This window comes from Humulus lupulus, chromosome 2 (assembly GCF_963169125.1).
Source record: "Humulus lupulus chromosome 2, drHumLupu1.1, whole genome shotgun sequence".
Lineage (NCBI taxonomy): Eukaryota > Viridiplantae > Streptophyta > Magnoliopsida > Rosales > Cannabaceae > Humulus > Humulus lupulus.
In genome coordinates, this window is record NC_084794.1 from 206,072,687 (window position 1) to 206,082,324 (window position 9,638).

Below are 9,638 nucleotides of genomic sequence, written 5' to 3' on the forward strand. Positions count from 1 at the left end.
TATGTAGACAGGTTTTGTCCACTACAGTTTGTCCCACACTCTCTAATTAGAATTTATTCTAGCTGAAGAGTTTATGATGTCAAATTCTTAACACCATTGGAGCCCAAACTCGGCTGGCCAAGTGCGCATGGCGCCGAGTGTTCGACCGTCCGAGCGCGCTCAAGGCCGAGAGGTGGCAGTGGCTCTTGAGCATGGAGGGATTGATTGGCTGAGTGGTCATCCAATATGCGAGCGGGGTCGTGTTAGATGAGTGGCTTGCTGCCGTGTGTGTGAGCCGACTAGTCTGACTGCCTGGCGTGCGCAGGGCCTATTTTCATGTGCGTGGGCCGAATGGTCTGACTGCCTAGCGCGTGGGTCGTATGTTGGGAATAGTGCCCTTAAAGCGATTGTAGTTGACAAATGTTTTAAATTAAATAAATAATTGAATTAAATTATTATATATAGACTATGTCCGATATTATGTTGATAATATTAAGTAAATATCATAAAATTTTAAAGTTTATCTATGTAGTCTTAATCTCATATTGGTATGAGAGGATCGAGATTAAAATAATAAACTTGAAACAGTTCACAGTAAAATAAAGTTATGGAAACTTTAGATTAATTACTACTAGTACGGTTCACTAGTATTATGAATACAAGTGACCTAGATCCGGGTCACTAGTGTAGTAGGACACTTTAGTGAATGTACTTTATATATAATGATATATAGAACTGGACCAGATGTGATTTGTTAATACTTGTTTAAACATCGTTTCGTAGTATTAATCACACATAAAACAATGATCATATACACGGTGATCTTAATCCTAGGTTAATATGAACTCCTATATATATCATCTGATCCTTTGATTCATGTGTTAAGGTTTGTCAGAATGATCAGGCTAAGAACAATTGTTTTGGGGACTCAATGATATATATGGCTGGGTACATAGTTCAACAGATTTGGAATCTATATATTCTTATAGATTGAATAATGGTTCCCTATTGGGTTGACTTTTGGAACTGAAAAGGTTGTGAGTGCTCACGTCGCAAACTTGTTGTGACACAACCTTCACTAGTAAAGTCAATGGTACACTAGGAACAAGATATAGTTAAAAGGGTATCATGGTAATTTTATTCCCTTTAATTATGAACCATTAATAGAGGATTAACGTTGTATGTAATGATTATATCAATGGACACTTTATTATTTAGTAAAGTACCCTGTAAATATATGTTTATAATTATCAAGAGTTCAATCTCTCTATAGTAGAGTAATCATGAGATTAATAAATATGATTATTAAATCAAAGAGTTTTGATTAATAATCTAATATTTATTGGAACTTGATATTATATGTCCATAGGTCCTCAGGGTGGCTCTCTTAACACTATATCAAGGTTAGAGTTGATACAAGGGTAAAACTGTAATTTAGAAATTTGAGAAGAATTTTATTCTTCGGGTCAAATATACAATTATATGATAATTGAGGTTGAATAATTAATTATAAAATTTTGAAAATATGTTTATTAATTTAAATATAAAATTTCGAAATATATATAAATTAATTAATTAATTTATGAAATTAATTATTTTATTTGAGTGAGAGAAAATAAAATTGGTAAGTCAAAATAGTTTTTGATTTATTGAATTTTAAAAGATGATGATAATGATGATCATCAATTTAAATTTTGAATTTTGAAATATGGTTGTAATCTTTTCCATAAAAAGATAATACCATATTTTGTGGGAAAGATTGATTTTAATTAAATAAATAAATAAAAGAAAAATGCAATATCACTAAAAATGGAATGTTGCTGCACGCATGACACAGTCTTGGGACTGGGCCATGCGTGTAAGACAGTACAGATAAAGTATAATATTGTTTTTATTTTATTTATTTAATTTAGTAATAATTTGAAAATAGATGTTTTCAAATTTGGTAAGTTGGATATTACCTAAATCAATTCCTATCATCATTATGATATTATTATTATATTAATATTATTATATTACATCTTGAGGTGTAGAGAAGACTCCGGAATATTATAGTTTGAGTACTCAAAGAGTTGGATAGGAAAATTGTTATATATACGAAAAGACTCAAGGACACTTGATAGGCTTCAAGAGGTAAATATTTTTATTCTTGAATATTTGTATACATGTGCTTATGATATATATATATATAAGTATGTGTATAATTATATATATGTTGCATGATTAATGATATTGCATATTAATGTTTCCTCTCTGGATGTTTTCTTGAACATACAAACTGTTTATATGTGAGATGGAAATTTTTTGTGTTCAATAAACTGGGCCCACCACGCCAATTTCGCTGTGTACTGTGATTGTTTTTCCAACAATTGGTATTAGAGCAGGTCATTAATCTCTGCATATTATTAATTGTTGTGTGGGACTATGTGCATTTTTATATTACGTGTGATATATATTTGAATGGATTGATGTTTATATTGATGATGATAGATTCTTAAGGGTTATTTATAATGGTGCTTTTGGGTTTAGGAATAGTTCTTAAAATTCCTAGATGAAAAAATGTAAGCCAATTTTTTGGGGCATAGGAATTTTGTAATTTTTTCTTTTAAAGTTCTGGATAAAATTCTGAGATGGCCCTAGCCCCGAGCACGAACCCCGAGACTCGAGCCTTGTGCCTACACCCCCATGTTGTGCCCAAGCATGCCTGCGCCCGAGCCGTGTACTTTCACCCCACGTCGTGCCAACGCACGCTTGCACCCACGTCGTGCCCGCTTGCACCCACGTCGTGCCCGCTTGCGCCAGCCGCACCCCTGCGCCCACGTTGTGTCGCACACCTAGGCCGTGTTGCACCCAGTCGCGCGCCTCTGTCAGCCCCTCCCGAGCCGTGCCCTCCTCCACCACCGGACCCTCTTGTCGCCGCCCATAATGGTGACATACCTAGGGTTTGTGTTATACAAACCCTAATGTGTTGTTTCCAAAATTATTTTAATTATTCATTCAATTAAAAATCTGAATTTGAATTAAAATTTTATTAATTTGAAATTTTCAATAATTGAAGTAATATTGATTATTTTTCTTAATTAAAAATGTTTTAATTATTCTCTTCCATAACTAAAATTATTTTAATTAAAATATCCAAAATTAAAATTATTTGGAATTTTAATTTATTAAAATTAAATTGTTTAATTTTATTTTTGATTAAATTACCCAAACTCAAATTGGGCCTTAAAAACTATTGAGATGTTAAAACCCAAAGTTTAATTATTTTAAAAGGTTGTTTAAAATAATAAAAAAGTTGTATAATGGCATTGAACCAACATGACTACATCTCAAGGTTCGAGATCAAGGCACTCTTCATCAGGCCTTAGCTAGTCTAGTTTACCTATTCATGTATTTTTTGCTAGTGCTGTAATTTTTCTAGAAATACCCAAAAGTTACCAACCTGCTTTTATTTACTTATTATAAATGTTTGAATATGATTAAAGTGTTTAATAGTTTGTCATGCATTATAATATGTCATTCATATACCCACACAGTATGCAATTAGCATGCATTACATTCGTGTGGAAACATGCTATTAGGAACATCCTATATTTTATTATATGTTTATATATGATAATTCATATAATAATAAACTTATTCTTAATTAGTTAAGATGGTAAATCAAAATTAAAGTTGTTTAATTTGTTATTTTAATGAAAAGTATTTTATGAAAATAAAAATGATATTCTCTTAATTAAAACAAAATTAAAATTATAATTAAGGGCACACTTTTTTATTTTTTGCTTATTTGGATTAGTAATTATTAGAATATCATTTGGTAAAAATAATTAAATTTATTTTTACAACTAAATTAAAAATATTGATTTTGTGAAAAACACACTTCTCAAAAATAGTGAGTGAGAGAGGGAGCTATGACAATAAGTCCCATGGTCTCTATTATTGGTTGAACTCCGAGAGGCATAGGAAGGGCCTCGTGTCGCCTCCGTTTGCGGCCTCCCTAAGGAAAGTCTTTTGAATATGCTTATTTTATCTCAAGGTTGACTTCTCTTATGAGAGTATAATTAGTGATGTATTTCAAGTTTCACTGACCCTAAGACACACTCTTGAGTTAAGCCATTAATTGAAAATAATGGGTTACACTCCGAAGGTGTATCTAGGCTTTCGAGCACGACTAGTGCATCTTGATCAAACTAGCGGTAGTTCATAAGTCAAAAGAGAAAAATGCGTTTTTAAGTTTTCACTTATGAAATTGAGATTTGCCTCAAAATTAATTTGGAATTAGTCTGACCTACCCCAAGGCTGGTCCATTAATTATCAAATTAATTTATTGTGGATTAGTATATATTTTTTTATGTGTTTTTATATGTTGCATTCATGCATCGTGTTTACTTTTCCAAATAAAATTTGGTATTTATTATATGTTTTAATTCATTATATTTTATTTATTTATTTCCAGCAACAATGGTTAATTCTCTTAATCCTGATCAAGTACTTGAAAACTTGAGAATTCAAACACACCTCATTGATAAACTCTTGGAAATGACTCCATTTATTCTAAACCGCATAAGAAGATGGTATGAAGGGATTCACATTGTCTTTGGGACACAAAACCTATACGAAGCGTATAATATATGTTTTCTCAGAAGGGCAATTTCGTAATTTTCTCATTGTGTGCATCCTTGTCATTTTTTTTTCTTTTCCTTGATGGAATATTGGATATATATGATTTCCAATGAAAATAAAATTCATGGTTTTTCATGTTTGAGTTTTTGTGGAATCACAACATGAGAATTAAGTCAAGTGAATAAATAACGGCTCAGGTTAAGTTGTTATTTATTTAATTAAAAATTATTATTATTATGAGCATTGTTATCCAGATTTCCGGATAGCGTTTAGATTGATGACCTCGGGGAAGCGGAATTATCGATGTCTTTCACGGTAGGTGACCAGAGCTCGCGGATGAACAGAAAGGCTTCGCCTCTCCCGTTTAGTGTCCGGATTACTCTTCCAAGGAAACACAATACGGAAACTCGTCAACTCTCCCGGACTCCCGAAGGGGTATCCTTCGGGGAAGCTCCTTCCAGGAGAAGCTCTTCGAGTGGTCTCCGCGGAAGCAGTTCCGTGCCTCGCACGGAACAAAGCCAAACGGTCGAGTCCTAGAGGAGGCATATTTGGAATGATATCCGCCTGACACAGGATCCCGCCGGACACGCCCATCAGGTCAAAGCCGCACACATCCCAGCACGCCTAAGGGTACCTTTTCGCCCACTGTTCCGCTGACAACTTGGAAAAGACGGCTGACTTTGTGTGTTCCCCATACTTTCACGTAAATATGCCCACATAGAGTCTTGTAGCCATGCTACTACAGTAATTGTATCCCTATTTATGGCTGGTGTAATTAAGACTCATGTACGTAGAGAAAAACCCTAATCCAAAACCCTAGCTATAAAGACCCCTTCATTTTACAAGAAGGGGGACGGACAAAGGATATAGCAAAAACTCTACTAAAATCTCTCTAGCTTCATCTTCTTCAAGAGAACCCGAGAGAAACACTGTGAGTGTGTGAAGTTCTTGTGCACCAGCCATCTTACTGTAACCTTTTCCAAGTATAATAACATCGACTCGTGGACTAGGGCTTGTTAACGCCTGAACCACGTAAAAACACTGTTTGTTTAGTTACATTTCAGCATTTCTACAGTTCTTATCTTTTTATTATTCTGTTAGTTATTCGTTTCCGAAAAACTCGGTAAACATTTTGGTGCTTTCATTGAGAGCTGTAGGAAGTTGTTAGTCAGCTCTTTTTCTGTGTACGTTTTTTGTATCCACTTCGTGCTAAAGAGATGGTGACTACGAGAAAATCCGCTGTTGACAAAAATGCTACGGTCAACCCCGATACCGTGATGGAAGATGTGGTGCAAAGCGAACCCTTAGACTACCAAGGTGAAGACCCGACATCCCGCCAGGATCGGGTCAGTACCGAAGATACAACATACTTAGAAGACGAAGAAGAGTATGTCCAAGACGGTTATTACAAGGACGGCTGCTACTATGAGAAGGACCCAGAACTGGTCCAAGTAGCCGAAGAACTGGTGGCCACTAAGGCCAAGCTTGCTGAGCAGGAGCGCGTCTCCGAAAGAATGCAACGCATGATGGAACGCCTCCAAAGTAAGTTCGGAGATCTAGGCGACTCGGACGAGGATGCCTCTGTTCTAGGTGGTGCTGATGCCCCCATGCCGGATCCAGCCACTGCTGGACCATCCAAAGCCGCCCCTAACAAGGGCAAAGAAAAAGTTGGAGAGCCTGTGCGCGCTGACGCCCCTGCACCTCCTAAAGGCGTGAATCACCAGGCCGACTGCCCCCCCCCCCCCCCCCCGCACGCAGAAGGTCTCTGGCGCTCCTAAGCCCAGACGTCCTTCAGCCCCAAGGGGGCACTCTGTGCCTAAAGGGCCCGGTGCTAAGGCACCCAGGCCTAGGGGAAGGAACAACCGCCCCAGTGATTCCGTCAATCAGGACGGTCGGGCTGCGAACTCGCACTCCGAAGATAGCTGGTCCACAGTGGACCTAAGAAGAAGGTTGGAGGCCAAGTATGAAAAGGCCAAAGGAGAAAAGGCCCGGCCTCGCGGAGATGACCTCCGAAATCATATTAATGACAAGCTCCGGGGACGTGACCTCCCAGAAAGTGATACGAAGAGGCTCGAGGAACAGATTGCTGCCTTGACCAAGCTGGTCCGGAAGCAAAGTGGGGCCCTGTCAGACTCTGAGGAGGAAGACCCGGAACCATGTATTAGGAGGATCGCGGAAACGTCCCTCCCGGATAACTTCAAAATGCCTCACATAGAATTATATGATGGGAGGACAGACCCGCGTACCCACCTAGCTAAATACAATAAAATGATGCAAGTGGCGCGTGTCAGTGAGGACGCCAAATGCATGTGCTTCTCACTCACCCTTACCAAGTCCGCGGAGGACTGGTGGAAAAGATTAGCTCCCGGATCAATCCACAGTTGGAAGGAGCTACAGTCCGCGTTTAGGAGGCAGTTTATTGCTGCCCGCGACCACGACAGGAGGTTGGTTCCTTAACCAACATCAAGCAGCAACCCACTGAGAACCTCAAAGCTTTCATTCAGAGAATGATGGAAGCCGCTGCAAAAACCAAGGTCAGCGATGACATGAAGCTGATCGCCCTTCAATCGGGCCTTACTGTCGGCTCCCTGCTATGGGGGGAAATGCAAAGGAGACGGGCAGAAACGCTGTCCGAATTCATGTCAAAAGCTCAAGGAATCATCAACCTTGAGGATGCCTACCAGCAGGCCTTTGGAGTTCCCCCGGCTCCAACGCCTTCCGTGACTGCGCCGAGCTTTGCTTCGCAAGCTCCCGCACCAGCCCTCACGCTTCCAGGAGCCCGATTCACTCCAAGTGTGTATGGGCCTTCCGCGTCTGCTCAGACGCCGAGTCAAACCCATTTCTCTGGGTACGGAGCAGTACAAACCGGATGTAGTATCGCTCCTGGCATGCCGCAGCCGCAAGCGGAAGCCCCAGAACGAAATTTGAGCCAATCGCGGGGAAAACGAAGCGGAAGAAACTCCAACCGGGGAGATCATTCAAAGAAACCCCGGAAGGACTATGAGCCCAAGTTCATGGAATATACCAGTTTGATAGACTCGCGAGAGAATGTCTATCGGGCGACCTGTAATATGGTCAACTACAGAAAGCCCCCGAAAGTGTCTCACGGAGGAAGGCGTCCGCGAGACTCCAATAAGAGGTGTGAGTTCCACGGAGACGTGGGGCACACCACGAACGAGTGCCTTCAGCTGAAGGATGAGATCGAGTCCCTGGCAAGAGCGGGACACCTCGGTCAGTGGGTGAGGATACCCATTATCTATCCCGGACAGGGGATAGTTCACGGAGCTGCATATTCCCCGGGACAGAGGGGGGCCGCTAGCGCTCCTGGAGCCGGTCACCCCCAAACTCCCGGGTCTCAGTTCCCCGCACTTCCTGCTCCACCCGCTCCGACGCCCATTGCCTTGTTGGCTCCAGGACCTGGCAACCCATATCCGCCCGGCCTTGCTCCGCCAGCCGTTGACGGACACGTCGCCACCATTTCCGGAGGACCACACCTTGCCGGAAGCACCCGCAACTCCCAGAAGAGGTACTTGAGGGAGTTAGAGCACGCCGAGGAGATGTGCGCCTTGGTTCAATCACCTGCTCAACGTCCCCGAATGATGGATCTTCCCATCACCTTCACGGAGGACGATGCTCGACATGTGCACTTCCCCCACAACGATCCCCTCGTGGTGGAAGCCCAGATTGCCAATAAGAAGGTCTCACGGATCTTGGTCGATAACGGAAGCTCCGTGAACATCCTCTTCAAAGCGGCCTTCCACGCGATCGGATTGACCGAGACAGACCTGGCCCCATGCCCCATCCAGCTTCAAGGTTTCAATGGGGACGCACTCATGCCATTAGGGAAAATTCAACTGCCAGTCACCCTCAGAGGAGAAAGCGACGCTTGTGCCTTCAAGCATAGCACATTCGTGGTGGTCGACTGCCCCACGGCATACAATGCCATCTTAGGCCGACCGGTCCTGATCGATTGTGGGGCCATAACCTCGATATGCCACTTATGTTTGAAGTTTCCATGCGACGATGGGCGTATTGGCACCCTCCGAGGAGACCAAAGAAGTGCACGGAGCTGTTATAACGTCTCCGTCCGATCCGTCTACACGGTCCAAGAGACGTTTGCTGCCATTCCTTTGGCGGAAGAATTGCCAGAAACTGGGGGTGCTCAGGAGGCATACTTTGACGAACTCGACCCAAGAGTGGGAATCGAGAAAGCAATAGAGCTGATGGAGGAAGTCGAAGAGGTGATCCTCAACCCGGGAGAACCCACCAAAGTCATTCAGGTGGGGAAAAACCTGACGTCGGCCATTCGAGATAAGATCGTGGCCACTGTGAAGGATAATCAGGACATCCTGGCATGGTGCCACGCTGATATGACGGGGATTAATCCCAATGTTGCGTGCCACGCACTCAACATAGACCCATCTGCAACTCCAATTCGCCAAAAGAGGAGGCCGCTGGACCCAGTGAGAGCCGAAGCCGTCAAAGCTGAAGTGGAAAAATTGATGTCCATAGGATTTCTCTAGGAGTCGCACTATCCCATGTGGTTGGCCAACCCAGTTCTGGTCCCGAAACCCGATGGGTCCTGGAGAATGTGCATTGACTTCACGGACCTAAACAAGGCCTGCCCAAAAGATTGTTTCCCTCTTCCGCGAATCGATCAGATGGTAGACGCTACTTCCGGGTACGAACTCTTATCCTTCATGGATGCGTACTCCGGATACAACCAGATCAAGATGCATGTCGCGGACCAGGAACACACCAGCTTCCTCACGGACAAGGGTGTCTACTGTTACGTGGTCATGCCTTTCGGTTTGAAGAATGCTGGGGCGACATACCAGCGTCTGGTAAACAGAATGTTCAAGGACCAACTGGGGAGGAACATGGAGGTGTACGTGGACGACATGTTGGTAAAGTCCAAGACCTCCGGGGACCACAGTGACGACCTTGAGGAAGCTTTCGCCGTGATCCGAAAGTACGGGATGAGACTTAATCCAAAGAAATGTACTTTCGGGGTATCGTCTGGGAAGTTCCTC